Source organism: Panthera uncia (genome assembly GCF_023721935.1).
Source record: "Panthera uncia isolate 11264 chromosome C1 unlocalized genomic scaffold, Puncia_PCG_1.0 HiC_scaffold_3, whole genome shotgun sequence".
NCBI classification, from domain to species: Eukaryota; Metazoa; Chordata; class Mammalia; order Carnivora; family Felidae; genus Panthera; species Panthera uncia.
In genome coordinates this window covers 71,013,378-71,021,590 of record NW_026057584.1, presented here as the reverse complement: position 1 = coordinate 71,021,590, position 8,213 = coordinate 71,013,378, and the positions used below count along the sequence as shown (strand labels likewise).

The 8,213-nt window shown below is 38.6% G+C and overlaps 1 pseudogene; it reads right to left on the bottom strand.

The window, feature by feature from the left end:
* Positions 1-7,118: 7,118 nt before the first annotated feature.
* LOC125911879 (40S ribosomal protein S23-like) lies at positions 7,119-7,550 on the bottom strand (annotated as a pseudogene).
* Positions 7,551-8,213: the final 663 nt, after the last annotated feature.

Here is an 8,213-nt window from a genome sequence, read left to right as displayed (position 1 = left end):
TTGTTTCAATAATTTTTCCACATATGTATGTTTTTGTCCCCCAGGAATACTGTCATATTGTTGATAGTAGAGATATCTTATATATATATTTTTTATTTTGAACTACAATGTATATGAAAAAAGCTTATAAAGCATAAATGTGTAGTAAAAAATTTTCAAAGTGAATATCTATGTAACCACCTCCTAAGCAGAAAATATATAACATTTCCAGTACTCCAAAAGCCCCGACTGTGTCCCTTTTTTATCACACATCCCTTCATCCTCTCTAAACACAGCCACTGTTTGCACTTTTATGGTTATAATGTCCTTGCTTTACGTACAGTTGGACCTCTGACAAGTAGACCCCTTAGTGTTGCCTGTTTTTGAACGACATACAGATGGATTCATGATCTGTGTATTCTTTTGTATCTGAGTTCTTTGGCTTGATGTTATACTTTTAAGATTTATTCACATTGTTGTGCATGCCTGTGTTTTTTCATTTTCGTTGCTATATATATCTTATTGTATGGACACACCGCACACCACAATTTATCCATTTGATCATGTTTACAGTTTTTGACAAATACAAATAAGGCACTTTGATCACTGAACAAATATTCTGACGTACAAATGCATGCATTTGAGTATACTCTAAGAATTAGAATTGCTTGGTCACAGAGAATGCATACATCAAATTTAAAAAAAATTTTAATGTTTATTATTTATTTTTGAGAGAGAGAGAAAGACAGAGTGGCCAGCAGGGAAGGGGCAGAGAGAGAGGGAGACACAGAATCTGAAGCAGGCTCCAGGCCCCGAGCTGTCAGCACAGAGCCCAATATGGGACTTGAACTCATGAACTGTGAGATCATGACCCAAACGAAGGTCAGACACTCAACTACCTGAACCACCTAGGCAACCCTACATCAAATATTAACAGATAATGGTATACTATTTTCCAAGGTTGTTTTGCCAATTTACTGCATAAGAAAAAGATCCAATTGGGCTTTCTGCTTCTCTTCTTTTTTTATAAAAAAAAAAACAAAAAAAACTTTTTTAAAAAACATTTATTTATTTTTGAGAGACAGAGAATGAGCAAAAGAGGGGCAGGCACAGAATCCGAAACAGGCTCCAGGTTCTGAGAGTCAGCACAGAGCCTGACACGGGGCTCAAACCCATGAACTGTGAGATCATGACCTGAGCCAAAGTCAGACACTTAACCAGACTGAGCCTCCCAGGCTCCCCTTTGCTTCTCTTCTTTTTGTTTATTTTAATTTTTTTTTAATGTTTATTTGTTTCTGAGACAGAGAGAAACAGAGCATGAGTGGGGGAGGGTCAGAGAGAGAGGGAGACACAGAATCTGAAGCAGGCTCCAGGCTCTAAGCTGTCAGCACAGAGCCTGATGCAGGGCTTGAACTCACAGACCGTGAGATCATGACCTGAGCTGAAGTCGGAGGCTCAACTGACTGAGCCGCCCAGGCCGTCCCCCTTTGCTTCTCTTCTTAAAGACAGTTCAGTAGGAAGCTCTGAAAGAGAAAGATGCTAAGACTTGCAGGGGTTACTTTAACCTGTAGTAGTGAAAAATGGCAATCACAACAAAAAGTCCTTGGAGCTTCCTATTCCCTGCCTCTTCTTTTGGAAATTGTATTGTTCTCTGAAGTATACTTCAAACAGTTTCTTCCTTGAAGCTAACCCCAATCCCTCACTTTGAATGAGAGTGCTTGATAGGTTTTCCTTTGTATTATAATTGTGTTCATGCCATCATCCCCCGCCTGGAGCAGGTACCAAGTCTTAATGGTTTGTATTCCCTACTCTCTGGTACAATTCCTTTTAAGGCAAAGAAAAGAATCCTGTCAGGCAACAATGGATGACAATTCAAGAATAAAATTTAAAACCTTCATTTGTTTAATAAAGGACACTGAGGCTTCCCCCCCTCCCTTTTGTGGATAGAGTGTGGACCCCTGTGTTTTGTGAGGTTACCACAAAAAAGTTTGGGTAGGATGTTTATGGCTATTTCTATTTCCAGTTCCTTTGAAGGTGCCTTATATGTTCTGTGATTTCATTCATTGTATGGCTGTTTTGTAGTGTTACTGTTATATTGTGACATCTGTGTGAGTCAAGTAGTTATTGAGTCTAAGGGATGTTTTAGTGTTTTATTATTCTTACAGTAAAATAATATAGTCTGTAAATTATCTAACAAGTTGCTGTATGCAATTTACAAGATGAGAGATAGGTACCTAACAATTCAAAAATTAAAAACAATACAACCATAAATAAAGGTGTATCTTTCCTACCTTGTAAATAGCTGTAATCAGTTTTTGCCTCATGGGCGTTCAGACTTCCCTTGTGAGTTAACAGAAAACTAAGGAAATACTCATAAGGTTCTTAAATGTGGTTCAACCTCACATTGCTCTTAGTGGAAAGAGTTGATTTCTGGGGCCTTTGGTGTGTGTGTGTATGTGTGTGTGTGTGCATGTGTATCTGTGGGTTTATTTTCCCTATTGATACTGTACTCCCAAGTTTGTTTCTTATATCTTTACTTTACATATTTTAAGATATTGCTTTATGATTGCAAATGACACATCATCATTTCCACATTGGGTGTATAGAGCACTTTGAGTTCTTTGATTTGACCTACACAGTTTGCTACTGTTGCCTTCACTTGTTATCACCTTGCCATATTTATGCCTAGCAGGCATTACCCAAATGAATATGAGTGTACTCTCAGGAGAGATCTCTGGCTTTGCTTCTACTTCTCACACTCACAGAGGCTGCCATGGCTCGTGGCCAAAGCCCCTGTTAAAGGGTAAGCACGGGTTATGATCCTCTGTTCATATGACCCTGTAACTCTGATCATAGCTGATTAGATCAAGGATGAGCTCTTGCCTCAAAGACAGCCAATCTTTAGGTGGCTTAGCAGAATATGAAATGGCCTTTTCTGAGTTGGGTTCTCCAGAAGCAGATCTTGGGATGATTTGATTTTTCTGGCGAAAAGAATCCGGAAATAAATCTAGAATTTGTATTGCTGTCACAGGACTCTTGAGATATAAAGTGTTCCCGAGAAAAAGTAGAGTTGTGGGGACATGGGGCAGGGAAGGGAAAGTAAGACAGACAGAGGTGGGATGTCAAACAAAACCCCACAGAAGATAACTGTCACAATTCTGTAGAGAGGATTGAAGAGAGGTGGTCACCTCACAGGCAATCCTAGCAGTGGTGAGGGAGCTGGGATGTTTATACTCCCATATTCATCAGTCATTGGTTAAGGGCCGAGCCTGGGTATATAAGTTTCCAGGCACTATATGCTCTTTGTGCATGAAGAAGAAACTGGCCTCATGCAACCTGAGGGCAGCCTGTTGATTGTGAGATGCAGTTGCTGGTTGTTGAGAGTGAAAGCACTCCAAAACTGAAGTACACTTACATAACACAGCATTGGAGGGGATCTGCATAGAGCACTGTCAGTGGGCCTGATGTGAGAGGTTGCTCAACAGGGATTATGGTGATTCGTGGAGCTAATTAGATCCTCTCTCTTAGGGATCTGGAAATGACATACACAAAGAGTTAGTAAGAATTCAACAGGGTGCAGTATCCAGGAGCAAGACGAAGCAGGAGAGTCGAAAAGAACAGATGCAAAAATTTACAGAACTCATCCTTCTGTGATTTTCAGTTTGGGTTGTAGGTGTCTCCGATGAATTAGTCTGGAAACTAAAGATGTGTTTGTAACAATTCTCTACCTCACTGGCTTCATGGTGATCAGTAGGTAGTTGTTATAAACTGTGATTTGGCACCAATCCTTGGGCTACAAATACCTTAGCCTCTCACCTCACACCCAGTCCCAAATTCCACCATTTGTTATGCATTCGAACTCAGCATATTGGAGTTGTTAACATGAAAATGTTTTCTGGAAATAACCCATATCAGTTAAAGAATTGCAAAACTGTAGTTCCATAGAAAAACTATTTCTTACAATCTAGGATAACTCTCAAATCTGTCTTAGTAGTGTGACTTGCAGGAGAGAGAACTTAAGCCAGATAAATAATAAATTAGCACAAGAACTGCCCACTTAGTGGTATTGAGGTGGGCATTTTTTTCTTCCCAGACTTGGCAGCTTCATTTCCGTATCTGACATTTTAAGGACACGTAGAAGTAATACTAGTACCAACTATTTCTGTACTTGATGGTTAGGTATAAATGAGATCAGGGAATGGGGAAATGATTTACAATGTCAGTATAACATATGAACACAAAAATAAAAACTAAAACAAAGCAGTTAAGTTTGAAGGTCTGTATACATGGAGTTGAATTTAGAATGCCAGGCAACCTATGTCTCCTCCAACCAAATAGCTATACTCATGCCATTGCACACTCTTTCCCTGCACCAAGGTATCAACTTCCGGTTGTAACAATATCTGGGAACTCTTAGGAGTAATGGTGATATGACTACATTAATTTTTTTAAAAGCAATAATATTAATTCACATGTATTAAGCACTTACCTTGTGTCTTACTTTTCTTATGGGGCTAGTAATAATACCTACTTCATAAAGGTATAGTGAGAATTAAATGAGGGAAGCATTGAGATTAGCACTGGAAGCCATACTACTGTGCAATAACTGATATTTATTATGATTATGGTTATTGGGTACTAAAGTCAGTATTGAAGATATTAAAAAATGGACAAGATATGGTACTTTTCTTCAAGGAGCTCTGAGCCTAATGGAAAATGAGACATGTAAAGAAGCGTTTATGATTTGATCAAGATAGAGACATGTTAATGCCAGGGTCCTGGCTTTAAAGGGGGAGCAGTTAATTTTGCATGGGTAGGTAATGAAGATTTTCCAGAGTTAGGAGGCCATGGCATAGTATTTGATACTGGGCACTGATAGAAGCTGTCATATGAGAATGGGCTGAAGAACCTTCCAGTAGTGAGACACAGTACAGTACATTTGGGAACTAGAGTGGATACCCAGGAGTAGAGCAAGGTCTGTCTGCAAAAGCAGCCAAAGGTGATACTGGATGGTAAGGCGGAACCATATCAAAAAAAAAAAAAAAAAAAAAAGGTGTTCTGTGTAACATTCAGGAGCTTGGACTTTATCCTCTGTGCACTGCAGACCACTGAAAGGGTTTGGCCAAAAGCAACATCAAAAGAGATAAAATCAGGTTTACATTTTGAAAAGATGGTAAGATGACTCTGGCAGCTGTGGACAAATGCCAAGTTGGTGAGACTGGACAAGCTGTTAGGAAAGTCTAGGCAAGAGACAGGAGAGTGTTAACTAGGACAATAATGATGGGGACAAAGGAGATAAGAGATAAGGCAGCTCATACAGGGAGACAGAATATAATAAGCTGCTATTGAACGGGTTAGAGATATAATTGTTATTTGTGGTACAGTTAGACCCTCCAAATTACTCTAAAGAAACTTCTCACTTAATGCCTGTCGTTCCATGTACAATTGCGATTCTTTGCATTTCTCTTCAAACTGTATACTGTTGTATAGGGTTTTGTACTTTCCAACCAAACTTGGCTCCACTTAAATTGTAAATGTTTGTATTTACAGAGAATAAAGTCAGCGATAAAGCTGCGATGGTCCTTGTAACTTAACTTGTGTTTGCTGCAGCTCCTTGCCCCTGAAAGGTGTCAGAATGAAGAATTTATGAATATAGTCAACGTAAAAATAGGAAATTCTAAAGGTATAAAGAAAAAAATGGGATAGAAATGGTAGTATGTAAGGATTATATTGATATATGTTAGTGAATTGCTCTAATAGAATCAGTAGTATTTGGAAAGCTGTCAATGTCATCTCATATTTAAACTATTAAGTGCATATTTAAGCTGTGCAAATCACTTGCATTCATTTCATGGCTAATCAATCCAGTCTGAAATTGTTTGCCAAATGGTAATGGGATTTTCTCTAACAGCTAGATACTTAAGTCACTAGACACCAAATTATGGGATAAAAAAAATCAATTCCACATCCCAGATAATTATTGGCTTAAAACAATACTGTGTTGAGTCCTGGCGCATACCCTCCAACAGCAGATGTCTTTGTTTTGGACAATTTTGATGATCTCAGTAACTCTAGCATGATAAACTAGTGATGCAAATTATTTTTTCATTTTAATTTTACATTGTAGATGGAGCTATTGACTTTTAATGCAGCATATTTTCTGTTGCAGCCAGAGCCTAAATTAGAGTAGTAACCGTGGAGAAAGAGAGCAGGTGACATATTCTTGAGCTATTTGGAAGTGGGAGTTGAAAGAATAAATTCCAGGCTTCTGAAGTGGGTGACTGGAAAAAGATGTTGCCACGTGCTGTGATAAGGAAGACAGGAGGAGGGGGCAGATTTAAGTAGTAGACAAATATCTTTTTAGATTTGATGGATTTGAGATCCATGGTATGGACTTGGAGAAATTTACTAATCCTTTAAGTCTGGAACTCAGGATGGATCTATGTTGGAACCAGAGGTTTGAGAGTCTTCAGTGTACAGGGAGTAGATAAAATTAGAGGAATGGCTTAACAATGAACAACTGTAGGGAATACTAACATGGAAGGAGGAGTACAGGGCAAGAGGAGAGAGAGGAGGTGTGAAGACAGTCAAGAAGAAAAAGTAGAGGAGGGAAACAATGAGAAAATATTACTTACAGGGAGATGGTTTAAGTCAGTGGTTTCCAAACCTTTTTTTTTTTTAAGTTTATTTATTTATTTTGAGAGAGAGAGAAGGAGTGTAGGAGGGGCAGAGAGAGAGAGAGAGAGAGAGAGAGTCCCAAGCAGGTCCATGCTGTGAGCCCAGAGTCTGATACAGGACTCGAACTCACAAACCCTGAGACCATGACCTGAACTGAAATCAAGAGTCAGATGCTTAACCAACTGAGCCACCCAGGAGCCCCAGTTCCCAAACCTTTTAAATTGTGTATTCAATCAGTAATTTTTTGAATGATTCCCATATATGTATATTTACTTATGGATTATTACGTGTAATATTTTAACTCATGTAATAACTATTAGTAAAACTTAATTTCTTAAAGTTTTACTTAGCAGAAGATGCATATTTTCTTTTTTTGTCTTTTAAAAAATGCATTTTATTTTATTATTATGGTTTTTTGGCATATGAAAACTTATTTTTGTCATATTTGTCACCATCAAAACTTACGTTCTTTGTTTTTCCCTCTTGCCTTAGTATAAGGCCCAAAGAGAGACACTGGTTACTTTGACAACCTTAAAGCAAGCTCCAGGAATGTTACTGATAGCATGACCTTTGTGACCAAATCCAGCAACTGGAACCTCATGATTTTCCTCAGTAAAATTCAAGCAGCCATCACTGGGTACAAAGGCTGTGATTTTTTCCCTTTTTGATCAGCTGGACTCTGACACACTTCCTGATGTGGCAGAATTTGGCTGTTTGGCTTCAACCTCTGTTATTTCCAGCACAATTCCCTTTGCATGGGAAGCGCCTCCGAAAGGGCTGGCCTTCAGGGCTGTGCTGAAATGGGCTTTCTTGTAGTGTTTATCATGCCACTTCTGATCTTGTCGGTGGCTGTGGAGCTTCCTGGGAGTATGAAGACCGCGACACTTGCCCATACTGCTGGCACCGTGAGCCTGAGCGAAAGTTATTCTTTTTTAAGTAATCTCTGCACCCAACGTGGGGCTCAGACTCACAACCCTGAAATCAAGAGTTGCATGCTCCACCGACTGAGCCAGTCAGGTGCCCTTTTGTTTCGACTTTTAAAAACCTATTATGGAAAAATTTAAACATACTCAAAAATAGAATAAGATAATGAACCTGCACATAGCTATCATCTAGTTTCCACAATTATCAACATAATATTGACATTTCATTTTATTTTGTCTTCTTAAGTTTTTATTTTAATTCCAATCAGTTAACATATATTTGTTTCAAGTGTGCCATATAGTGTTTCAACACTTCTGGTGCTCAAAATGACAAGTGCACTTCCTAATACCCATCACCTATTTAATCCGCACCCCACCTACCTCCCCTCTGGCAACCACTAGTTTGTTCTCAATAATGAAGAGTCTTTTTCTTGATTTGTCTCTCTCTGTCTCTCTCTCTCTCTTTTTTTCCCTTTGCTCATTTGTTTTGTTTCTTAAATTCCACATATGCATGAGATCATAAGGTATTTGTCTTTCTCTGATTGACTTATTTCACTTAGCATTATATTCTCTAGCTCCATCTATGTTGTTGCAAACGGCAAGATTTCATTCTTTTTTGTGGCTGAATAATAT